We start from the raw sequence: 26,944 nt of genomic DNA, 5'->3' as shown, positions 1-26,944 counted from the left end.
ATATAGACAAAGAATTATCTAAACAAATGATGTCCTTTAGCTCACAGCAAAAATAGCCATTTCCATGCAGTGCATATGAAGGGTTTCATTTTCTCAGAGACTCTCTGTATGAAAGTTCTAATGTTCAGCTATTCAGTCAGCTCATAATACAAGGGAGACAGACTGCTTCTTTCAGTATAATCTAAAACACCTTGAAAATTGCTTCTGAAAATATTCTATTAGAAATTGAATCCATAAGCTCCCAGCCAGGGTTGTTGGATAGTTTGAATTTTCCACTGAGATGCAACTTTATTCTGAAGTATGAGCCACCATTAGCCCAAAGGAATATCTAATTAAGTGCTGTTGGTGCATTGCAGGGAATATTTGCATCTTATTATGTTATAGGGTGTGCATGAAATAGCAATAGGACCTAGCCTATAATATGCTCCTTCCATTAGAGAAAGGACTGGAGGAACTGTGATGTTTTCAACAGCAGAGGCCTCTGATCAGCCTCACCTGACTTCTAAATATAATTGGATTCATAGAATGACAGTGAGGAAAGAGACCACAAAGCACGGAGTGAATAACCCATGAGGACAGCCCCTTGGAGGAAAGTCTCCATGGTCATATGAATGACTGATCTCTCTTACAGAAAGAAAGTACAGAAGCTTTTCACTTGTTTAGCTTACTTATCTATCAATGATTATGGCAAGTAGCCAGGGTGATAGTAATTATCCTGTTAGATGTTGACCTATATTGTTCTTTTTAAGAAGAATTTAGATCAAAGTAGCTGCAATTCAAGTGAATAAATGTACACACACACACACACACACACACACACACACACACACACACACGGAATAAGCACACTAGAAATAAGGAATTGGGCTCCAGAGATTGCTATATCTGGGGAAGAACTTCACCAAGAAACCCACCAACCAATGAACATTTCTGAAGCTGTTAAGTCAGCCCCAGATCTGGTTTCCATGGCAATAAGTAGAGAACTGAGGTCTGCTACTACCTACCCTGAGGAGAAGGGTCAGAAATAAGTAAAAATGCATATCTGAACTAGACTCAAAATTTTCAAAACCAATAACACCCATCATAAATTACATTTCTTTTTCTTTTTTCTAAGACTGTAGGCACATCATTTTTCTCTGCTGTGAAAAAGGTGGGGGGAAGTGTACGTAAAATACTTTAAAAGTACAAAAATTATATACTGGACCCCATGACAGGAATAGGACTTAATAAGACTTCACTGTCTTCATTATATCTCTGAACAGCCTGACCAGCTATACCAGACAGTGTCACCGTGACTGGGTTTTGTAAACAATCTACTTAAATACTGCCCCCCACCATGAGATTTCCCCATGTGGCTATTAAGTATTACAGCCAGGATTGCTTAAGGATAAGAGGAGGAGAGGAAAGGGTGGCGAGGGGGGGGGGGAATGAGAAACAAAAGCAGAAGGCCATAAAGAACAAAGAATAACAACCCAATTCACAGTTCCCAAGATGAATCCTTGTTTATGAGAGACATTATCCTGGCAGGCAAAAGTCCCCCAGTGACCTCCAAAGCTGATAAACAAGCAATGTAGGTTTGACCCATGAACTTGAACCCCCAGTTGAGGGAAAAACACCTGAAGAGCTCATCTAACACTGGCTGATATTATTGTTCTCAATGGAGCTCAATATGTCTAAGGTCTAGGCACTATCCATAGTTTCCCTTCAAAAATGAACAAAACCCTGCTATTCATAAATACTTGAAACAAGAAAAAGCTTCTGAATAAATAAATATCTCTTTCATCTACATTCCTAGAAGTCAGGAGGTAGCATAAATTTATTGTACTTTTCGATCAACAAGGGGTTGAGATAAAAGCCTGTCCTACAATATCTCACAGATATATCCCATCTACTCTAAACAGAGGTCCTACTGCTTCTCTTTGATTTGCATCTTTTCACCAAAATAGATTTAAACAGCATTCTTTGTGGTTCTTAGAATTGCTCATCATTCGCAGCTTACTCTGGACTTGGGCATTCTTGAATAATATAAATAGTACATATTTATACATCTACTGGCAATTACCCTTGTTTTTATTTTCTGGATACAATCTTTTTTAATCTAAATTGATCTATGAAGAAGGGAAAGATTCATGATAAAACAAGAGAGAGTATTACAAAATGTAAAATAGATTATTTTGATTATATTCAGTTGAAAAGCTTTTACACAAACAAATCCAATATAACCAAGATTAGAAGGAAAGCAAAAAACTGGGAAACAATCTTTACAAGCAGCTATCTCAGATGAAGACTTCATTTCTCAAATATATAGAGAGAACTGAATCAAATTTATTATGCATTGAAAAAATTATAAGAATGCATTGAAAATATAAGAATGCAATAATATTTAAAATATACAATAAAATACAATAAAAAATATAAGAATACGTTAAAATACAATGAAAATACATTGAAAAATACATTGAAAAAATCAAAGGATATAGTTTTCAGATGAAGAAATCAAAGCTATCTATAGGTATATGAAGACGTACTCTAAATCATTTTTGTTTAGAGAATTGCAAATTTAAAAAATTCTGAGGTACCATCACATCTATCAAATTAACATGACAAAAGGAAATGATAAATATTGAAAAGGATGTGGAAAAATTGGAACACTAACACCACAGTTGTTGGAGCGAACTTTCTGGAGAGTAATCTGGGACTATGTCTAATGAGTAACCAAACTGTATAAAACCTTTGATCCAGCAATACCACTGCTAGATCTGTATCCTAAAGAGATAGTAAAAAGTGAAAAAGACCTATATGTGCAAAATTATTCATAGCAGCCCTTTTCATGGTGCCAAATTTTTGGCAATTGAGGAGATTTCCATTAATTGGGGAATGGATAAACTAGGTGTGGCATACAAATGTAATGGATACTACTATGCAATAAGAAATTATGAACAAGTTGATTTCAGTAATACCTGGAAAGACTTGAATAAACTGCAGTAAAACTAAATAAGCAGGGCCAGGAAAACAATATCACAGTATCAGCAAAATTGTGTGATAATCATCTATTAATGATTCAGCTCTTCTCAGCAACGCAATGATCCAAGATAAGTACAAAGGTGTTATAAAGCAAAATGTCATCTATAGCCAGATAAAGAACTGATGGGCTCTGAATACAGATGGAAGACATCTTTTTCAATTAATTTATTCTTTTTTGTGGTTATTTTTTCCTTTTGATCCATTTCCACAACTGAGACTAATATGGAAACATGTTTTACATGATAGCATTTGTATAAAATATTTCAAACTGTCTACCATTTTCAGAAGAGGGAAGGGAGAAAATTTTGGAACACAAAACTTGTAAAAGTTAATGCTAAAATTTTCCTGATATGTAAATGGGGAAAATAAAATACTATAAAAAAAGAAATAAATGAAAAAACTGAGTTAAACAATGAGTTCCCACTGACTTTACATCATTCAATTTTAGAAAATGCCTCCTTTTTCTCCTTATTAGAATATTTCTCTTTGTATTTTTCATTGTTGAGAATGTCCTATATCCCTCTTAGAATTATAGGTAAATAGATCTAGCATATCATTTATCTCAACTTGAAATCTTTTTCTGCCAAAATCTGCATGATAGACTGTATTGTCTTTCTCCTTCTCTATTACAGATTTTCAGAATCAGTGTTCACTTTTTCTTTAGGTTTCCATCATTTCCATTTTGGGAAGCAGTTATTCATTGCTGGTCAGTCAGAAAGGTTCAGCCTAAAGTCCCTAATAAATCTTCAGTTTCTCTCTTGACACTGGCTCCTTTGATCTTCCTAAAAACATGTTTAAGTTTCCTCCATCCTCAAAAAAGCTTTTCCTGGACACTTCTGACCCAATCAGCTACCTTTACATCTCTTTACTCCCCTTCATTGTTAACCTTCTCACCTTTCATACTAATTTCTAATGATTCCACCTACATACTTTATCTCATATCTATTTCTATCTGTTTATTCTTACTATCTATACCTTACAAAAATTACTATTACCCCTAACTTTGGACTATTCAAATGACTTCCTAAGAGGTCTTCTTACCTCTATTCTATCTCCAACCTTCAAGTAATTTTTATACTGTGACCAGAATAATTTTTCTTCTGCATATATCAGATAACATTATTATTCTATTTAAAAGTCTTCAGTGATGCCCTCCTGAATAAAGTACAAAATTCTTTTCCAGCTAATGCATGGTAATAACAAAGTACAGAATTGTCCATCTTTTCTTCATCAACATCATGGCTTTCCTTCTCCTTCTGATGAAGGACATCTGTGTGATCCTCTTCTCTAAAAAAGAAATGTGCTTCCCAGGAAATTCCCCATCTTTTTACAGTAGATTGGATTCTTGAATTCTTAAACTTGGAACTTCTTTCAAGTCATTCTCTAAGACTGGCTGTGCAAACAATTTCCCTCATGTGAAAAGTCTAAATTTTGAAGCTATATTGCCTAGGAAATTCACCTTCTCTAGCTAGAAGATTCTAAGACTCTTGAATTTTGAGTGTCAAGAACTCGCAACACTTCTCGCAACACAGTTATTTCATGGTTCAGAATTTAAGCCACTGTCTCTCTAAAACTGCGTCCAAGAACTTAATAGCATCCAGGAATTATTTGATCAGACTAAATGGATAAGTAACTGTAACATTTATGTGCTTTTATACCAAAGCCCCAATTAATGATTCTTGGGGTAGGGAGTATAGACTTATGATAAGATTTGTCCACAGGTACTCACTGGTGACTGCAGAGGATGGGGAATCCCATCTATAACTTGAGACCCAAGGCCACTGTGGGCTTTCAGGATCTATAGTCTCCATTTTATAGGCTAGTATAAAATGCTGACTCCCCTGGAGATAGTCCATCCCACTATTGTAAATGTCAAACAATTGATCTTGGGAATATTTATTGTATGTGGTATCTACCCTCTAGGAAGGTAACCATACCCTTTATAAAGAAATTCAATAAAAAGTTCAAATGACTTACTGCTCTGAAATTAATCAAAATGATAAGAAAATTTCCTGATCAAGCCCCTCCATTTGCCACCACTAAAGCCATCCTTTCTCCAGTGTCTTTCCCTTTCATTCCCTCATTCCAACCTAGGTTATTCTAGAACACATCTTCAATGGCCAAGTAGTAATTTCTCTCTCAAAAAACCCCAAGATTATCCTACCTTTTCTTTTTCTCATATTGGACTACTTGGCTTCCCACAGAGTTTAGTTAAAATTGGGAGGAAATAAACTCCATTCCTTCTGATGAGATGGAAAACTACCATGCTTTGGCAAGTGCCTTGGCATTGTATTTTATTAAACTCCCCAAATTATTATGATAATAGTTTATTCAATGCAATAGTTGTCCTAATCTTGATCACCATTGGCATGCTTTGCACAAAAAAACCCAAAGATATACTTATGATGTCCAAGTCTTAGACATTCCCTAAACTCCTCACTTTTTCTGAGAGTCCAGTGTGTGATAGCGAATGGTGGCAAATATATGTTAATATAGCCTGTAGACATGAGGCACCTAGGTGGTTCAATGTAGAGAATGCTGGACTTGAAAACAGAAAGATCTGAGTTCAAGGTCAGCCTCCAACATTCACAAGCTAGTATCCTTGGACAAGTAACTCAGTTACTATCTGTAATTGTAGTAGAAAGTAGTAGAAAACTACTCAGTTTTCTCAGTGTTCAAAATGGATAATAATAGCACCTAGCTACAATGTGCCAGGCACCTACTATTTATGATAGATATTTATTATGATCATGATGATTCTTACAAGCTGCTGAGAAGACATGTGAGAAGCAATTTTATCATGACCTCCAGAGGTTAATTTGTCATATTTCTTGCTCTGACCATAGTAAAAAAGAAGACAGGAGGAGGAGGAGGAGGAAGAAGAAGAAGAAGAAGAAGAAGAAGAAGAAGAAGAAGAGGAAGAGGAAGAAGACAAAGAAGAAGAAGAGAGAAGAAGGAGACTTAAGGGTCAAGATGGCAGAGAGAAGACAGGCACTGTGTTGAGTGCTCCTCTTTCCCCTCAGAAACAACATGAAAGAAACTTCTTAACAGAAATTCCATGGACAAAACCCAGAAAGAAAATCTAGGAGAAGAATATGTACCAAGAATGTCTGTCTCAGGGGACTGTGGGTGAACTGGGAGATAAGAGAGGGTCAGCACAGGAAAAGCAGCTGGGGGGAAGCCAGAGGGCCAGCCTCAGCCATAGAGACTTTGGTGAGTAATGATTGTGAGATCCAAATTTAGCTGAGGAGTCTTTAGCCAGGGGGAGAGGAGCTATTAGAGGGCGAGTGCCAGCACAGAGTTTCAGAGAACGATGGAAAACAACCAGCTGAGTCAGAGACCTGAGCTCCATACTTTCAGTGGAGCCCTTTGCCCAGAACAGACAACAACAAAAAAATCCACCCCCTCAGGCTAAGGCCTGGTCAACAGAGTTGACTCAACCAGAAGAGATTAACTCCCTCCCCTAGGGCCCAGTCCAGTGTTCAAGGTCAATTTAAACCCTGCTGCTGAGTGCCCCAAACACTCCAGAGAAAACAACTACTAAGTCAATTAAACAAAGCATCTAGGATCTTCAAAAGCCGGGTTGCTAGGTGGCGCAGTGAATAGAGCACCAGCCCTGGTACTGAGTTCAAATCCGGACTCAGACACTTAATAATTACCTATATGTGTGGCCTTGGGCAAGCCACTTAACCCCATTTTCCTTGAAAAATAAAATTTCAAAAAAGGATCTTCAAAAGGAAACCTCTGAGAACCAACCCCACCCCTACACAAGATCCTAGAAACATGAAGAAAGGTCATAGAAGGGGGACGGCACATGGAGAAATATTTAGAAAAAGAGAGATTCTAACCGGGAGAGATCTAGCACTGCTGAGGACAATATGAATTGGTCTCCAGCCCAGAAAGACTTCCTTGAAGAAATCAGGAAGGAGTTTAAAAATCAATTGGAAAAACTGGGAAAAGAAACACAAGAGAAAATTAACACCTTCCAACAAGAAAACAAATCCTTGGAAAATACAATTGGATAAATACAAAATGAGAATAATTCTCTCCGATCTTCAATTGGGCAAATGATAAAAGGAAATGATTCTCTCAAATCCTCAATTGGGCAAATAGAAAACCCCTTCAAAATAGAACTGACTAACTGGAAAAAGAGTTACAAAAGATAAATGAAGAAAAATTTTCTCTAAAAAAAAGAATGGAATTGGTGGAAACTAATGACTTCATGAGAAAACAAGATTATGTTAAACAAAACCAAAAGATTGAAAAAAATAGAAGAAAATGTAAAATAACTCATCAGCAAAACCACTAACCTAGAGAACAGATCAAGAAGAGAGAAACTGAGAATTTTAAGCCATCTGGAAAACATTGAAGAGAAAAAGCCTGAACTTAATATTACAGGATTTAGTGATGGAAAACTGTCCTGATATCATGGAACCAGAGGGCAAAGTAGTTATTGAAAGAATATATTGATCCCCTCTGGAAAGAGATCATAAAATGAAAACACCAAGGAATGTTGTGGCCTAATTCCAGAACTATCAGATAAAGGAGAAAAGTCATGCAAGCAGGCAGAAAGAAAAATTTAAATTACAAGGAGCCACAGTAAGGATTACACAAGACATGGCCACAGCAACATTAATGATCAAAGGGCCTGGAATAAGTCATTCCAATAGAGCAAGGGAGCTTGGAATTCAGGCAAAAATCCACTACCTGGCAAAGCTGAGCATGCTCCTTCAGGGGAAAAGATGGATATTTAATGAAATGGGTGACTTCCAAAATTTTATGATGAAAAGACCAGAGCTAAATAGAAAATTTGGAGATCAAACAGTAGCCTCAAGCAACACATGAAAAGGTTTTTAAAAAAGTGTAAAGAAAAAAACCTGCTATCCAATAAGATGAAAATGGCTTTATACCCACTTGGAAGAAAGAGTCTCATAACTCTTGAGAACTGTAACTCTATTAGAGAGAATATACTTAACCAGAATTAATGAACATTCACCACTTTTCTGTGACTCAGAATAATTTTTAAAAAATACCTCCTTAAAAAGGGGAACAGTAAGAAGATGATAGTATGGACAAGACTAAATGGCATAAATCTCATTACATCAAGAGGTACAAAAGACCTATTGTAATTGAGGGGAAGAAGGGAGAAGATGAGAACCACCTGAATCTTCATCTCATCAGACCTGGCTTAAAGTTAATGTAGATACACTCAATTAATTTAAGAAACTTACCTTACCTTTCAAGCATTAAAAGAGGAAAAGAGGAGGGAGGGACAGGGAGAAGAAAATGGGGAACTAAAAGAAGGAAGGAAAGAAGGGGAAAATGGAAAGGAAAAGGGGAAAGAAAGGGGAGAGGGTTTATATAAGATGGCAAACACACTGAAGGTGGTGGTTTTCAGAAACAAAATACTGGGGAATATGGATAAAGGGGAAAAGGGGGAAAATACACACAGAAAGAAGATAGCATGAAGGGCAATAAAGAGTCAGTCATTATAACTTTGAATGTGAATGGGATGAACTCTCCCTTAAAAATGTAAGTAAATGGCAGAGTGGATTAAAAACCAGAATCCTGCTATATGCTGCTTACAAGAAACTCATTTGAAGCACAGAGATACATATAGAGTAAAAGGTTAGAACAAAATATATTTTGCATCAGCTGAAGTGAAAAAAAATCAGGGGTAGCAATCCTTATCTCAGACAAAGCACCTGCAAAAATGGATACTGTTAAAAAGAGATAAGGAAGGAAACTTTATACTCCTAAAAGGTACCAAAGACAATAAAGTAATTTAAATACTAAATATGTATGCACCCAATGGTACAGCATCCAAATTCTTAGAGGAAACATTGAAAGAGCTACAGGAAGACATAGACAGCAAAACTCTACTAGTGGGAGACCTCAACCTCACACTCTCAGATTTAGATAAATCTAATCATAAAAAACAAGAAGGAAGTTAAAGAGGTAAATACATTGTTAGAAAACCTAGATATGATAGACTTATGGAGGAAATTGAATGGAGATAGAAAGGAATATACTTCTGCAATATATGGCACTTATACAAAACTTGATCATGTACTAGGACATTAAAACCTAATTATAAATTGCAGAAAGGCAGAAATAGTGAATACATCCTTCTCATATCATAATGCAATAAAAATCATATGCAATATTGGGCCAGGGAGATAAAGACACAGAACTATTTGGAAACTAAATAGCCTCCTTTTAAAGAATGAGTGGATCAAGCAACAAATTATAGAAAGAATTATCTCATCCTAGATAATCACAATAATGAAACAACATACCAAAACCTAAGGGATACACTCAAGGTGACTGTCAGGGGATATATTTTCTCTTTAAATGCTTACATAAATAAATTAGATAAAGAAGAAATCAATGAACTAAATATGCAACTAAAAAAATGAAAGAACAAATTAAAACTCCCCAAATTAAATATCACATTAGAAATTTGAAAAATTAATATAATTGAAAACAAGAAAATTATTGAACTAATAAATAAAACCAAGAGCTGGTTTATGAAAAAAATAAAATTGATAAACCTCTGTTCAATTTGATTTAAAAAAAGAATACCAAATTGCTAGTATCATAAATAAAAAAGATGAAATGGTGAAATCACCACCAATGAGGAGGAAATTAAAATAACAATTCAGAATTATTTTGCCCAACTCTATGCCAATAAATTTGACAATCTAAGTTAAATGGATGAATATTTTCACAAATATAAATTGCCCAGATTAAATGAAGAGGGAATTAAAAACCTAAATAACCCCAGAAAGAGAAATTCAATAAGCCATTATTGAACTTCCTAAGAAAAAATCTCCAGGGCCTGATAGATTCACAAGTGAATTCTATCAAACATTTAAGGAAAAATTGGATCCAATTCTATATAAACTCTTTGGAAAAATAGGTGAAGATGGAACTCTACCTCACTCTTTCTATGACACCAATATGGTGCTGATACCTAAACCAGGAAGAGTTAAAACAGAGAAAGAAAATTATAGACCTATCTCCTGAATGAATATTGATGCAAAAATCTTAAATAAAATCTTAGCAAAATGATTACAACAAGTTATCAGTAGGATAATACATTATGATCAAGTAGGATTTACCTAGGAATGCAGGGTTGGTTCAATATTAGAAAAACTGTTAGTATAATTAATTATATCAATAACAAACCTATCAGAAATTATATGATCATATCAAAAGATGCTGAAAAAGCTTTTGGCAAAATACAGCACCCACTCCTACTAAAAGCACTAGAGAGTGTAGGAATAAATGGATTGTTCCTCAGAATAATAAGCAGTATCTATCTGAAATCATCAACAAGCATTATATGTAATGGGGAGAGGCTAGAGGCATTCCCAATAAGACCAGGGGTGAAACAAGGCTATCCATTATCACCACTACTATTCAATATTGTATTAGAAATGTTAGCTTCAGCAATAAGAGAAGCAAAAGCTCTTTCCCCTTCTCTCAAGATGGCAGACAAAAACCCCCCCAAAGCCTCCAAAGGAAAAGAAGGTCAGAAAGGAAAAAAAAGGAAAGGAAGGCCAAAAAGGAAGATGGGGCTGAAAAGGTGGTGAAAAAATCTCGAAAGCATTGCAGTCAAAACCCAGTCTTGGCGCGAGGGATCGGCAGATACTCCAGGTCTGCAATGTATTCCCGCAGAGGCATGTACAAGTGGAAATATGCTGCACCAAAAACCCGGATTGAAAGGAAAAAGAAAGACAGGGTGCCTGCTACTATCTCAAAGCCAGTTGGTGGTGATAAAAATGGAAGAAACCAAGTGTTAAAGATTCGCAAAATGCCCAGGTATTACCCTACTGAAGACGTGCCCAGAAAACTCCTAAGTCATGGCAAAAAACCTTTCAGCCAGCATGTGAGGAAACTTCGCTCTAGCATTACCCCAGGCACAGTTCTGATCATGCTCACTGGCTGCCACAGGTGCATGAGTGTGGTTTTCCTGAAGCAGCGGCTAGTGGTTTGCTACTGGTGACTGGACCTCTGACCATCAATCAGGTTCCTCTACAAAGGACCCATCAGAAATTTGTCATTGCCACCTCTACTAGGGTTAACCTTTCTGGTGTAAAAATTCCAAATCATCTTACTGATGCTTACTTTAAGAAGAAGAGGCTCCGTAAACCCAGACACCAAGAAGGAGAGATTTTTGACACAGAGAAAGAGAAATATGAGATTACAGAGCAGCGCAAGGCTGATCAGAAAGCAGTGGACTCTCAGCTCCTGCCCAAAATCAAGAAAATTCCTCAGCTCCATGGTTACCTGCATTCTGTATTCTCTTTCTCTCCAATGGAGTTTATCCTCACAAATTGGTGTTCTAAATGCCTTGCCGAGAACTCTTATTAAAATATTTGGAATAGTGAAAAAAAAAATAAGAGAAGCAAAAGAAACTGAAGGAATTAGGATTGGGAAGGAAGAGCAGATGATATGATGGTATACCTAGAGAATCCCAAAAAATCATCTAAAAAACTACTAGAAATAATTAGCAACTTTAGCAAAGTAGCAGGATATAAAATAAACCCTTATAAATCCTCACATTTCTATATATGACTAACAAGATACAGCAGAAAGAGCAAAAAAGAGTAATCCCATTCAAAGTAACCTCAGACAATTTAAAATACCTGGAAGTCTACCTGTCAAGGGAGAGTCAAAATGTTTTTGAAAACAATTACAAAACACTTCTCACACAAATAAAATCAGATTTAAATAACTGAGCAAACATCAACTGTTCATGGATATGTCGAGCTAATATAATAAAAATGACAATTCTATGAAGCTAAACTACTTGTTTAATGCCATATCAAACAAAATTCAAAAAAATTACTTTAATGAGTTAGAAAAAGTTGTAAGTAAATTTATATGGAGAAATAAAAAGTCAAGAATTCCCAGGGATTCAATTTAAAAAATGCAAAAGAAGGTGGTTTACCCTTACCAAATCTAAAATTATATTATAAAGCAGCAGTCATCAAAACTGTCTGGTATTGGTTAAGAAATAGAGTCGTGGATCAGTGGAATAGACTAGGTGCAATAGCAAGAAATGATTATAGTAATCTGCTGTTTGATGAACCCAAAGAGTCCAGGTATTGGGATAAAATCTCTCTCTTCAATAAAAACTGCTGGGAAAATTGGAAGTTAGTATGGAAGAAACTTAGATTCAACCAGCACCTCACACCCTATACCAAGATAAGATCAAAATGGATACAAGATTTAGACATAAAGAATAATATTATAAGCAAACTAGAAGATCAAGGAGTAGTGTACCTGTCAGATCTATGGGAAATTAAGCAGTTTTTGACCAAGGAAGAAATAGAGAACATTATTAAAAACAAACTAGATAATTTTGACTACATTAAATTAAAAAGCTTCTGCACAGACAAAACTACTATAACCAAGATCAAAAGAAATGTAGTAAATTGGGAAACAATTTTTGCAACTAGTATTTCTGACAAAGGACTCATTTCTAAAATATACAGAGAACTGAGCCAAACTTTTTTTTAAAAAAAGTTCTTCCTCAAATGACAAGTGGTCAAAGGATATGCAAAGGAAATTTACAGCTGAGGAAATCAAAGTGATCCATATCCCTATGAAAAATTGCTTTAGGGGCAGCTAGGTGGCACAGTGGATAGACCAGCCCTGAAGTCAGGAGTACCTGAGTTCAAATCTGGCCTCAGACACTTAATAATTACCTAGCTGTGTGACCTTGGCCAAGCTACTTAACCCTATTTGCCTTGAAAAAAAAACCTAAAAAAAAACCTCCTTTAAATCATTACTTATTAGAGAAATACAAATTAAATCATCTCTGAGGTACCACCTCACAACTCTCAGACTGGCCATTATGACCAGAAAGGACAATGATCAATGTTGGAAGGCTTGTGGGAAATCTGGGACATTAATATATTGTTAGTGGAACTGTGAACTCATCCAACCTTTCTGAAGAGCAATTTGGAATTATGCCCGAAGGGCAACAAAAATGTGCATACCCTTTGATCCAGCAATACCACTACTGGGTCTATACCCTGAAGAGATGATGGAAAAAGGGTAAAATCATCACTTGTACAAAAATATTCATAGCAGCCCTATTTGTGATGGCAAAGAATTGGAAATCAAGTGAATGTCCTTCAATTGGGTAATGGCTTAGCAAACTGTGGTATATGTATGTCATGGAACACTATTATTCTATTAGAAAACAGGAAGGATTGGGATTTAGGGAAGCCTGGAAGGATTTGCATGAACTGTTTAGTGAGATAAGCAGAACCAGAAAAACATTGTACACTGTAACAGCAACATGGGGGTGATGATCAACCTTGATGGACTTGCTCATTCCAACAGTGCAACAACCAGGGACAATTTTGGGATATCTGCAATGGAGAATACCATCTATATTAATGGAAAGAATTGTGGAGTTTGAACAAAGACCAAAGACTATTACCTTCAAATTATATAAAAAAATCATTATCTTATTATGTAATTTTTCTATCTCATACTTTATTTTTCTTTCTTAAGTATATTATTTCTCTCTCATCATATTCAACTGAGATCAATTTATACCATGGAAACAATGTAAAGACTAACAGAATTCCTTCTTTGGGTGTGCGGAGAGGGAAGCAAGAATGGGGGGAACAATTGTAAAACTCAAAATAAAGGAAGGGGAGGGGAGGGGAGGGGAGGGGAGGGGAGGGGAGGGGAGGAGAAAGGCCCCATAGAATTTCTACCTCACCATGTCTCCCAGTCCTATGGCCTCATTTTATGAGTTATCTTGCTCCCTAAATAAGTCATTCATTTTATTTCAACCTGACATTAACATAATAGGCATTAACATAACTTTTCCCCCATTCTTGCTTCCTTTCCCCCAACCCCAACAGAAGGCATTCTGTTAGTCTTTACATTGTTTCCATGGTATATGGCTTATGTGGCTTAATGGCAGCCATTTTGTCACATCAATTAACTTCCTGATCCTATAAAATCCCTGAGTTTCAGATATTCTGCTTTCCCTGTTATTCTAGCATGCATATAAGTAGTCAATTTTTTGATCCTTAGAACTATAGAAAGACAGGATCATGCAACTGGAAATATGGCACAATAATTGATTAATAAAAACTTATTTATCAGAATATTGAAAGAAAGCAATTATATGCCCAGGATAGAGTACTTATAACAGAATTACTAAAATAAGGAGATAGAATATCCATATAAAATTTTTTAAAAACTCTCAGATTAATGCAAAATAATTTAATTATTTAAAATTCAAATTCAACATCCCTGACTTATTGCAGGCTTTCCCTTAGGTTGGCACAAGTAAGATGGAAGGTTTTTGACTTAGGATCCAAATGTAGGAATATCCTATAATAATGACTCTATTCAAACATCAAACTCATAAGAGGAAGTAGACATTGATTCTGTCCAGCCCCTCAGGTAAAAAGAGAGAGGACTAAAGGAGAAGGGATACAGAGACACTTGGAGGTTAGAAGGCACCCATGATGACCAGTTTGACAGACTAGAAGAAAACAAAGCATAAGAGTTGAGGGAAACTAGAGACCCAACTGGGATCAATTATCCCCCCACACACACCAGAAGGTTAATCAGGGCAGCAGCTCAGTTCTGGCTAATTCAATGTGAAACAGATAGATTGTTACACTAATGTTTTAGTAGTCCCTTTTCCATTTGATTTTGACACTTTTGGTCTACAGGACATCCATCTAGAGATGTCCATCAGAGAATTGGGAATATGATCCTGCATGTTAGAAGAGAGGTTAGGCTAGGTCAATAGTTGGAATATCATCCAAGATAAAGATGATAATTTAATCCATGCATGCTAATCAGATCAACAAATGAAATACTACATCGGGAGAAGAGACTAGAATCCAAAAAAAAGTGCCCTTGGGAACATCTTTTGTTAGCAGGAATGACCTGGATGAATATCCAGTGATTATCCACTTATCAATGACAGTCATATAAGGAGAAAGAGAATGAGGAAAGAAAAGTATCACACAAAAAAACAGGCATACAGAAATATAGAAAATATATTGCTTATCAATATCAAAGACTGAAAGGAGGACAAAAAGGATGAAGACAGAAAAGACCATGAGGAGAGGAGAGGAGATTCCATTGCTAATTTTAGAGAGCATAATTGAATGATGAGATCAGAAGTAAGTCAGTAGAAAATCAAGAAGATTGTGAAAGGAACTAAGCATTAATTACAAACAGCCTTCTCAAGGAGTTTAATTACAATAGAATGATGAGGTTAGTACAATGACTCTGGTAGACCTTCATTTTTAATTAATACTTCTCTCCCACACCTTCTTTCAGAGCCTCACGAACAGCTAAGCTAACTCTGACCTCATTGTCAACATGTACCTCCCTGGAAAGGACACTGCCCAAGATAAGATAACTTGTCCACAATATTCAAACCTTCTCCATTTTTTGTATCTGGTGGTTCTACACATGACTGGTGTGATGCTGACTGGTGGAGCATCTGTGTTTTCTTGGTGCTAATTGTTAGGCCAAAATTAGAACAAGCAACAGAGAATGGATTTGTCGCATCTGAGCTTCAGAAGCTTCATTGAGTGCAAAATCATCTGCAAACAGAAGTCATGCACCAATACTTCCTTCACTCTGATCTTGGTTTCTAGCCTCTTCAAGTTGAAGAATTTACAATCAATGCAGTAGCTGATCTTGATGCCTCAAAAAAGGCATTTGTTAACATGATTTAAAACCATCATCATAAAAATATATTTTTTTAATTTTTACAAGTCAATGAGGTTAAGTGACTTGCCCAAGATCACACAGCTAGGCAATCACCAAGTTTTTTTAGGCCAGATTTGAACTCAAATCTTCCCAACCCCAGGGCTGGCACTCTATCCACTGCACTGCCTAGCTGCCCTGCATGGTAAAAATCTTTGGAACAAGGACACATCCTTGCTTCACTCCATTGGTAACTGGGTAATCTCAAGAGAATTTTCCACTATCCAGTACCCAGGCAAGGATGCCTTTGTGAAATTGTCATACAATACTGATAAACTTCTCCAAGCAACCAAATTTTGACATAATTTTCCACAAAACTTCATGATTGACAGTATCAAAGGCCTTGGTCAGATCTACATATCTCTGTTCTGTTCCTGGCATTTTTCCTAGAGTTGTTGAACAACAAATACCATATCAATTGTTCCTACACCCTTCCCGGAGCCTCACTAGATCTCAGGGAGGTACCCATCTTCCAAGTGAAGGATCAGCCTATTGGGAAGGACTCTAGAAAGAATACTGTCAACAGTGACTAAAAGAGAAATACTCCTGGGATTGTCACAGGGCAATCTATTCCCTTTATCTTCATAGAGATAGACTATGGAGGCATCCTTAAATTTTTAGAGGATAACTTATTCTTGCCATATAATCTGGAAATTTTCCAGTCAACTATTGGATGAGCAATTGTAGATTCTGCCTTGTAGATCTCAGCTGAAATAGAATCAGCACCAATTGCTTTGCCACTTAAAAGGAGTCTAATGGCATTCAAGACCTCAGCTAAGGAGGGACTGACTTCAACTTGAGGTAAACACTCAATGGCTTCTGCATTGATTGATGACAGTCTGTTAAGCACTATGGAAGTGTTCAGACCATCTCTCTCCAGAATAATGTCTCTATCACTAATCAATGTGGCTCCATCAGTACTGAGGAGTTGAGATGTACCATAGGTCTTTGACCCATAAATGGCCTTCAGGGTATCATGAAAACACTTTGGATTATTACTGAGCTGAGAATCCTGAATCTCTCTATGTTTCACTTGTACTTTACTTTTGATTGAATGAAGTACTGCCTTTTTAGAAATGGATAAACTATCCAGCTGGTAAACCCTATGGAGTTCACCTTATGCATTTAGAAGCTTCTGTATTTCCTCATCATTTTAACAAACCAGTCTTGATGTTTGTGAGTATTCTGAACCATATGGGCAAATGCAGTGCTATACACTAGATCTCTGAAAGCTGCCCATTCTTTTTTTTGCTCCACTGTTGCCAACTGTTTGTTGGCTCAGTTTTCCCACCAAGTTAGCAACAAACTGTTCCTACTCAGAGATTCTCTAATCTCTTGACATTAATTCTTCTGGTAGTTATTTTGCCTTGAGGAGAGAACTCCAAATGAATGTGAATATTTAACTTGCAGAGGATAAGTCTGTCTTCAGTCCAGCACTCTTCAGCACACTTTGCCTTTGTCACTCTCACATCCTGTCTTTCTCTTCTCCTTATAATTATTTGGTTTATTAGATGCTAATGTTTGCTTCAAGGGTGCATCCAGTAAATTTTATTTCAAATAGGTAAATGGAAAACAGTGTTTGTTATGACAAGGTCATGAGATGTGCATGTTTTTAGTATTTGATGAACGTTGTTTATGCTGTTTCCATCTCCATTCTTCCCAAGGATTCTGATATGTCTCGTAATTTGAACCTACCCAGAATCATAAGCTTGTCTTCTTTTGATGTATTGATTATAAAGGTCTTTGACTTCATCAGAGTTTGTCATGGTAGGAGAATAGGCATGGCATTTTTCTGCAAGTGGCAATCTCATTATCATGAGTTATCATTATCATTATATCATTCACTTCTTTTGGGAGGCATTCAAGCTTTTTGACTAGATTAATTTTGATTGCAAAACCTATGCTTCACAGCTTTCCCTGTAACTGTGCTCATTCCAGAAAAATGTGTATCCACTGTGACTTCAGTAATCTGGCCTTCATTTGTCAGCTTTGTCTCCCTCAGCATTGCCAAAGAGAAATGATAAAATAGAATGGATGTCTTTTGATTTGTGCTTAAATTGGATTTTTAAGTGAGGCAGAGTTGCACGAAGTTATCAACCTCACTCACTCTTCCAAAGTCATCATGATCCAGAGGCAAGACAACTGATAATGGCTCTGGATGCAGTGAATGATCTTGGTGTCTTCTTGTCTAACTATGCCCTAAGCCCCCCACAGCACCTGCTCCAGCTGCCTTCATGGCAATAGGAATGAAGTGTTCTCATCTGCCCATTCCACCAGTGGGAGACTTCACATGCTTAGGGTAGACACCAAACCTAACTTACTGATGGATATGAGACCCCTCAGTTACTCTTTTTAAAAAAAATATATTTTATTTGTTTTCCAATTATATACAATAGTAGTTTCTCCATATCTTTTTTCAGTGTTTTGAATTTTACCATTTTCCCCCACCTCTCCACAGCAAACAGTCTGAGAGTCTTTATATTATTTCCATGCTATACATTGATCAAAATTGAATGTGTTGAGAGAAAATTATATCCTTGAAGAAAAAATAAAATATAAGAGTTAGCAAAATTACAAAGTACATAAGACAACTTTTTTTAAAAAAAATGAAGGTAATAGTCTTTGGTCTTTGTTTAAACTCCACACCTTTTTTCCTGTGGGTACAGATGGTATCCTCTGCCACAGATAACCTAAAATTGTCCATGATTATTATACCCTCAGATACTCTTAACCTGGTTTAGCCTACTTGCCAAAACAGTTTACTGAGGGTATGGTCACTGTATTTGCTACAACTTCTTGGAACTACAGGTGAGAGTTAGGTGGCTCAGGTGGACATCAAAAGTAGAAAGCAACTCTATAAAGGAATCAGCCCTCATATCAGATGTACTAGTCTTCCTTGAACACACCCTACACCTCACTGTTCAGTAAACCTAACATATCACTCAAAGAAAGAACATCTTGTTTAATCAGAACTGCTGAGAAAATAAGAAAAATTAAGAATAAAACATTTCATTTAGGCCAGCATACTATACCATATGCAATAATCAGTTCAACTATATATACAAATATATATAAATTTAAAATATTAGAAAAGAACTAGATCAATATGGTTACAATTATATATAAGAAGAGAAAGAAAAGGAATGAAAGAGGTGATCACAAAAGATAAAATATATTATTCTGATTATGTGAAGCTAGACATCTTTGAATGAACAAAATCAGTGCACCTAGAATAAGAATGGAAAGTATTGAGGAAGAAATTCTTGCATCAAATATTTTTATGAGTCTTATAGCTAACCTATATAGGGAAATACAATTGGTTTTTATAATATCCATTTATAATTTTACAATATTTTATAATTTACAAGAGTAAGACAAATATTTTGAACCAAAAGTCAGTCCTAGTACATAAATGGTCAGAGAATAAAACAATTATATAGAAGATTGCTCCAAATCCCTAGCAATAAGAGGAATGACAATCAAAAATGCTAAGATTCCTGTCTTACATTAAAAAAATTTAGAAATATTCAATGTTGGCAAGACTATAAAAATTGAGGCACTATGAGAGTAATAGAGGAGCTAAAAATTTGGCCCAATAATTTGGGAAAGCAATTTAGAATTAGGAGACTGCTAAGTCTCATAGTGAATAAAATACTGGACCTAGAATCAGGAAGCCCTAAGTTCAAATCTGTCTTTCAACACTCCCTAACTATGTGACTGAGCAAGTCACTTAACTTCTGTTTGCCTCAGTTTTCTCAACAGTCAAGTATAGATAATAACAACACCTCTCTCCAAGACTTATTTTGATGGTGAAATGAAATAATATGTGTAAAGTGTTTTAACACCATGCCTGGTACATAATGGAAATCCAATAAATACTATCTAATATTATTATGATAATCATTATCATTATATTCTAAAGAAACTGACTCAAATATCCTTACTTTAGACTTAAATATTCTGTATGCCCAGGAGATCAAAGAAAGATCTAATATATAGTAAAATAGTATAGCTGTACCATTTGTATTTGCAAAGAATCCATAAACTAAGCAGATATCCATAGACTAGTGAAAGACTAAATAATATGCCACATATATATATGTATATATATAAAGACTATTACAGCACTGTAAAAGATAGTAAATATACAGAGCAGCATGAGCTGCTCTATCTGAATCTGTTTTTGCATGTTACATGAACTGATGCAAAAGAAACATTCAAAACTAATTAAACTATATATATATATATATATATATATATATATATAAAATGCAAATGAAAAGAATGAAAAATGAAATTAGATACTAGTTATTCTGCTGAAGTGTGAGGCCAGAGAAAATATGAGTAGATATTCATCATTCTTGAAGATATGATGACTATAAATGTGGAACATTACATATACTGTCAGATTGGGCTGATATATAGATTAATTTTGCTGAACTGTTTTTCCCCAAGTTTATTTTTAAAATCTTCCCTAAAGGTATATTTCAATGTATAGAGAAGGTAAAGAGGATAAATTCAGAAATGAAGAAGAATTAAAATGTATCATTAAAATTTAATCTAAACAGAAACAAATATGATCTCCACAAAACCAGGAAAAATGTGAAAGATGACTAAAATATAATAAGTACAATGGACTTAAATTGTGAGTGAAATGAAGTAATCAAAATCAATCAATCACTTAATGGGATAGTTATGATCATTAAATGTTAACTTATTGGAAATGACCACAATTTATCAAGAAAGGATCAAAGGTTCACCAGTTAACACCAGTATTCTTCAAGTGTTGTTTAGATTGTTGAGAATCAGAATACTAGTCTCCTAAGAACTGATGTCAAGTGGAGCAAAGATGGTGGCATGAAGGCAGGAATTCCCTGGATACTTGTTCCCCCCAAAATTCCAAAAGCCATTAAGTTATGACTCTAGTCAAAATTTAGAGGGGCAAAACCCACAGAAAGACTGAGTGATACAATTTCCCAGTCCAAGACAACTTAGAAGATCAGAAGGAAAGGTCTGTTTCACCAGGATGAGGATTTGGAAAGAGCTGCAGTGCAGCCACAGTGCAGCATAGCTGGGCTGGAGCAAACTAGCTCCAGCCTTCCATGAACAGCTCTGTGTAGTACCTGGGAGCCTGGGGGTGCCTGGGTCCAGGGCAGAGGGGGTGATTTCCAAACCTCTTGGCCCAGGGATCACTGAGGATAGCCTGAAGGGCTGGTGAGAATACTCTGCCCCACCAGAGTGAATGTAGAGCAGAGGGTCAGCCCCAGAGCAGGCCTGCAGTGAGAACTTGCAGCTGGAATCAGGAAAGCCACCCAGCACTTCCAGAATTCCAGTCCATATATGGTAAGGATGTCAGGGGAGCCTGCAGAGGTCTCTCTGCTCTCTCTGGGGCAGGACTCAGCTGTTTGCCCACAGTCCAATCCAGATCTTAGTTTGAACCCCCATACTACCATAGCCGAACAAGGACTTTTCTCACAGCTCCAGGGTTGAGGGGAGGGCCTGTGGTCATCCACATACCAGATCACAGGCATGACAGCAATCTCATAAGACCCTGGAGGAATTAAGGTCCAGGTGGGGTATCCCAAAACCCTTCCAAAATCAGTCATGGACTGAGGAAATGAGTAAACAACAGAAAAAGAAGAAATTGACCATAGAAAATGACTTTGGTCCCATGGAGGATCAAAATATATACTCAGAAGATGACAAAGTTGAATCTTCTGTATCCAAAAACTCCAAGAGAAATAGACAATGGACCCAGGTTATAGATGAGCTCAAAAAAAAAGACTTTGAAAAGCAATTAAGTGATGTAGAGGAAAAGTTGGGATGATAAATGAGAGAAATGCAGATAAATCATGAGAACCAAGTCAGCAGCTTACTGAAAGAAATACAAAAAAATACTGAAGAAAATAAAATGTTAAAAACTAGTTTAAGCCAAATGGAAAAAGCAACACAAAAGGCAAATGAGAAAAAATGCCCTAAAATTAGAATTGGCTAGCTGGAAAAGAAGATAAAAAAGCTCTTTGAAGAAAATAAATCACTCAAACGTAGAATGGAACTAAAGGAAATCAATGACTGCAAAAAATCAGGAGGAAATAAAACTATATCAAAAGAACCAAAAATTGGAAGAAAATGTGAAATATCTCATTGGAAAAACAACTGACCTTGGAAACACATCCAGAAGAGATAATTTAAAAATTATTGGGCTACCTTACAATCAGACCAGGAAAAGAGCCTATATTTCATTTTTCAAGAAATAATACAGCAAAATTGCCCTGAGATCCTAGAAGCATAGGATGAACTACAAATTAAGAGAATTCACTGATCACTCCTGAAAGAGATCCCAAAAGAAACATTCCCAGGAATATTATAGCCAAATTCCAAAATCCCCAAGTCAAAGAAAAATACTAAAACATTCCAGAAGCAAACAATTCAACTACCATGGCTCTATAGTCAGAATTACACATGATTTGGCAGCATCTACGTTAAGGGCTCATAGGGCTTTGAATATGATATTCCAGAAGGCAAAAGATCTTAGTTTACAACCAAGAATCAACTACTCAGCAAAACTTTCAGGGGAAAAGATGGACTTTTCTTGAAATGGAACTTTCAGACTTTCCTATTGAAACTACCAGAGTATAATGGTATAATGTAGTAATAAGATGGAGTCAGTGGGTGATAAAGGAAAGTACTGGGAGGAAGGGAAAGGAGAGGAAGGAGGAGCTAAGATATTTCACATAAGAGTCAAGATAAAGTTTTTGCAATTGCTTGGAATGGGGGAAGGTGAGGGTGGATGAGTTAGTCTTCATTCTCATTAGAAATGGCTCAGAGAGAAAATAACATACACACTTAATAATGTATATAAATATATCTTACCCTAGAGAAAAAGGAAAAGAAAGGGATGGGATAAGGGGGAGAAGGGGGAAGTAGGTGATAGAAGAGAGGGAAGATTGTGGGAGAGGGTACTCAGATACAACACACTTCTGAGCCAGGACAGGGTAAAAGGAGAGAGAGAAGAGAATAAATGAGAATGGGGAGGAATAGAGGGGAAATATTGTGGGAAAAATAGTAAAGCAACTTCTCTGGTGGACTTGTGATAAAGAAGGTAACTCATCCCAGAGACAAAGCCATTGAAATCTGAACACAGACTAAAGTACACTTTTCTTTCTCACTGTTTTTGAGGTTTCTCTATCTTTGGGGGGGGGTTATGTTTACTCTCACAACAAGGTTATTATAATAACATAAAAGAAATAGTCCCCCCTAAAAAAAGAAAAAAAAACGTTAACTTAGTAGGACATTGGCAATTTTTAACACAAGTCACATAAATTGAATAGGGATAATAAATTTCTTTCTCTTCTCCATCCTAAACTACTTACATCATAAGCTAGTTCCTCTCGACACATTAAAAATTAGAAATTGTGCAGGAGAATAAAAGAAAATGTTATTAATTCAATAAATGAACATTTCTTTAGTGATTACCATCCAAACACTATGCTAAGAAGGGATGATTAAAAGGAAAAGTCAAATAATCTCTGTCCTCAAGGTAGAATTGACCTCAGGTATTTCTGACTCCAAATCCTGGTACTCTAGCCAATAAGAAGTACTAGGGACTAGAAAAATGATGGAAACCTCAAAAGTAATAAGAAGTCACTGTCATATAAAGATCATATCATTAAAATAACTAAAAGAGAGACAGATTATATAAATATACGATCTATGACTACCCTGTGTGTAGGCTTACACAAACAAAATTAATAAACCTATAAGAAGGGCTACAATAGAATGAGAAAAAATTTAAAAATTTTTCAGGTAAAGATTTGGTATCCAAGATGCATAAACAGTTGACTTTTATTAATGATCTTTCCCCAATATATGTGGTCAAATAGCATTGCTATTAATAAATAATTTATAGTCATATGGAAAAATGCACTAAATCATTATTGATTAGAGAAATGCAAAATAAAACAACTTTGAGATATCATTTTATACTGATCAGATTGGTTTAAATGATGGAAGGTAAAAGCAACAAATGTTGAAAGAGATATGGAAAAATTGGAACACTAATTCACTTCTGAGGGGACTATGAATTTATCCATTCATTTTGGAGAGCAATCCAAAATTATGCCCACAAAATTATTAAACTACCTACTTTGACTTGGTACTGCCACTACTAGATCTATTTCCCAAGTTGATTAAGGAAAAAGTAAAAGAACCTATTTGCTCTAAAAACTTTATATCAATTCCTTTTGTGTTGACAGAGAACTGGAAATTATGAAGGGGACCATCAATTGGTAAATTGCTTAAAAATTTGTGGCATAAGAGCATGATGAGATATTGCTCTACTATAAAAAATGATGAGCTCAATATTCTTAGAAAAACATGGATAAACATGAAATAATGAAGAGCAAAATGAATAGAAGCAGGAAAATGTATATGATAATAGCAACGTTGTCTTAAGAATACCTTTGAGTGACTGCATCATTTTGATTATTATAAATATCCAAATTAACTACAAAGGACTTATGAAGATATTTTCATGCAAAGAGAAAATTGATAAATAGAAGTAAATAAAGAATGGTTTTACATACATACATATGTTTAAGTATATATATTTGTATATGTGTGTGACTAATGATAGTCACCAGTGTGGGGCAAGGAGAGGAGTAGAGAAAATTACATGAAAACAATTTTAAAAGAAATAATAAAGCATAGATAATAGATATGTAGTTTCTTGTGTTATCATTTTTTCTATTCTATTATGTTACAATTATTTTATGAAATATTTATTTTATTTCTTAGGTTCAAAATAAAAAATAAAAATTTGAAAAACATAACCATGTTATAAAATATTCCAAATCACCAATAATAAGTTAAAGTAATTCAAGACAATGAACTTTCACTTTATCTCTAAAATATTGACAAAGATGAATAGTCAATGTCTGAGGAGTGTGGGATGATAAGCATACTATCATTACACATTGTTAGCAGTCATGTGAATTCATTAAACAGTTTCAGAAAACAACTTGGAATTATGCAAATTAAGTGATTAAAATGTCCATACTCTTTAACCCAATGATTCTTCTATTAGATTTATACTTTAATGAGAGTACGGAGAAGAAGAAATTTCCTATTTAATATTCTTAGCAAAACTTTTTCATGATAGCAAAAAATTGTGAAACAAAGTAAATGTCCATTGATTTTGTAATGGCTAACCAAAGTGTAGATGATTTAATGGAATTTTGGGGGCTATAAAAAGGAATAAATGTGATGGATGCAGAGATAATTGGAGATTTACATGAATGAAATAAACAGAGTCAAAAAAATAATGAAATGAAATGACTAACAATGAAAACAGAGAGAATTTTTATTTGGTTATATAGATATGTAAATGAGTGCTACACAATTAAGAAGGAAAAAACATGGGTCCACAGAGGAAATATAAGAAGGCATTCTCATCCCTCCTCTCCACAGAAGTAAAAGATCCATGAGTGTATTAAATTCCACATATTTTAAGGTATTTTTTATGAATTGATTTTTTAGTGATTTTTCCCCTTTCTCTTTTCTTTAAAATATTATTTGTCATATGGAATGGCTCTCTAAGATGAAGGAAAGTAAGCAATGCTGGGGGGTGTTTAGTATATAAAATAGGAAGAGATCTCAATAAACATTTATTTTAAAAAAGAAACTAATAGGAAAGTTAAGAAGAGAAGTGTGTTTAAGGTCAGGAAGGAGATAATTAGTTCTGTTTTTTGATGTAAAGAATTTGAGATGTTTAGACTTCAAAATGTCCAGTAAATAATTTTTAAGAGAAGAATGGAGCTCAGGAGAAAGACTATAACTAGATATTTCCATGTTGGATATATTCATTGGATGTGTGTATGGGGAAGAAATACATGAATGAGAGATATACAGGATTGTAGTCACAAGTAGGTTTCAATCTATACCATTGGAGGAAATACAGTAATAAATTAATTAAAGTGCTACATTTAATTCAAAAGCTCCATTAAATAAAAAATTTGAGAAATTTCAATTGAAATACTCTTTTAAATTAGGAATTCCTCTTCTCTTATTTGTTTCTTCATTCTTTGTCCCTTGTGTTTTACGTGTAGGTGTGAATACTTCATCAGCCTGAAATTATCATTAATACCAAAGGTGAAGCCCAACTGCAGTCAGGGTTTTAGGCACACAAAGTAAAGTCCAGGTTGCTAAATTCCTCCAGAGGATCAGTGATGATTTCCAACAGCCAACAAATAGTGAATATACTTAGCTAAACCAGCCTCTGAGCACAGAAGTTCCTACAAGGAACTTCTGCAGATAATAGAATGGGATGTTACCACAGTGCTGAAGTCAATAGAATAACACACCCCCCCCCATGAGAAAAGCATGATGAACTCCTTGGGAGTAACTGGTAGGAAATCCAAATATAAGAGGAACTGTCATGCTGGGATTTTGAGTGATCCTGAGGAGCGCTCAGCATGAGATCTTACAGTGATTATAATTATTTATAGAAAATTTTAACATCCATTGATTTTCTTTTAAATGAAGTTTACTTTATTATGGCTAGTATACTTGCAGGTAGAAGATGGAGTTAACTTAGGTTTTTTTAAGTGCAAGAATATTTCTCAAGTTTCTGGATTGATACTCAAGTTAATATATGGCTGACCTCTCACTCCACAAAAGTGAGCCAAGTGTTTTTATACCTCAGGATGGTTCATTGGAAAGGTAGAAAAATAAATTTAGGAAAGAAGGTGACATAAAAGCAAAACATATCCATCTTAATTATTGGAAAATTAATCAAAACAAAATGTGATCACCAAAGTATCATGAACAAAAATATGATATAGAAGCATGCTAACTAATGAGCACCAAAATGACTGAAATATGTAAAAATTGTGAATGAGATGCATTAAGCAGATTCAACCAGTAACTTAGTGAGCTACTTAAGATCATTTATATGTTAATTTCATGCAACATGAACATTTTTAGCAATACACACATTAACTGAGTAGTAACAGCAAGTTTGTTTCTCTTCCCCATCTTAATATGATTTTAAACACACTACTAATGAGGAAATGTGAAAGATAATTTAAGAATGCCATCAGATAATTAATCATTCAACAAGCACCTATTAAGGGACTTCTACATGTCA

At 35.3% G+C, this 26,944-nt stretch overlaps 1 pseudogene; it reads left to right on the top strand.

The window, feature by feature from the left end:
• The first annotated feature begins 10,678 nt into the window (after positions 1 to 10,678).
• Positions 10,679 to 11,403, top strand: LOC141507007 (large ribosomal subunit protein eL6-like; annotated as a pseudogene).
• The last annotated feature ends 15,541 nt before the right edge of the window (positions 11,404 to 26,944 follow it).

The sequence above is a fragment of the Macrotis lagotis genome, chromosome 1, assembly GCF_037893015.1.
Source record: "Macrotis lagotis isolate mMagLag1 chromosome 1, bilby.v1.9.chrom.fasta, whole genome shotgun sequence".
In the NCBI taxonomy this organism is placed as follows: Eukaryota; Metazoa; Chordata; class Mammalia; order Peramelemorphia; family Peramelidae; genus Macrotis; species Macrotis lagotis.
Note: the sequence above shows the minus strand (reverse complement) of the source record. Positions and strands in the feature narration are given on the sequence as shown.